Here is a 640-nt window from a genome sequence, read left to right as displayed (position 1 = left end):
GATAAATCACGATAAAATGCCCTGACGGTTAGTATTATCGTTTAAAATGTAATTATCATCAAAACTGTATTTGATTATCGCGATTTTGAAAACTCGCGGTGAATCCTGTCCAGCCAGCATCAGTCTGACGCAGAAGCAGCATGCAATGTTGTTGGTTTTTTTGCACAAGACGAAATGGCGGAAGGCAGTGACAGCGCTCGGAAGATTTTTCAGCCATCTAAGAGGACCAAATCGGTGGTCTGGTCGTATTTTGGCTTTTACAAGAGTCCTGAAGGCAATTTAATCGAGGATGGTCACCCTGCCTGCCGATCTTGCAAGAAGAAAGTCGCTGCAAAAGGGGGAAATGCATTAAATTTGCTCAGTCATCTTCGTGACCACCACCCACTGTTATATAGCGAATGCAAGGTAACTTTTACCTCAATACCAAAACTAACTGGGCAAATAATTGGACAAAAAATATTGATTAGAGATTAAATATTTCGTTATCTCACTTGTAATTAACGCAAAGCTTCTGCGAAGAAAAGTTTGCAGCAAGTGGCTTTGAGCCAAGACGAACGAACGTTCAAACTATAAGGTTGACATTTAAGGGATAATGTATTGTATATTCATAGTTAACTTATTACACAGATTTTTTTTTGTT

The 640-nt window shown here is 39.1% G+C and overlaps 1 protein-coding gene across 4 annotated transcripts in view; it reads left to right on the top strand.

Annotated features, from left to right (window-relative positions):
- Positions 1-640, top strand: part of LOC107662409 (KAT8 regulatory NSL complex subunit 1-like) — an 89,233-nt gene that overhangs the window by 19,072 nt on the left and 69,521 nt on the right. The gene's annotated exons all lie outside the window — the stretch shown is intronic.

Source organism: Sinocyclocheilus anshuiensis, unplaced genomic scaffold, assembly GCF_001515605.1.
Source record: "Sinocyclocheilus anshuiensis isolate Anshui unplaced genomic scaffold, SAMN03320099.WGS_v1.1 scaffold11, whole genome shotgun sequence".
Lineage (NCBI taxonomy): Eukaryota > Metazoa > Chordata > Actinopteri > Cypriniformes > Cyprinidae > Sinocyclocheilus > Sinocyclocheilus anshuiensis.
This window is presented reverse-complemented; position numbering and strand designations above follow the sequence as displayed.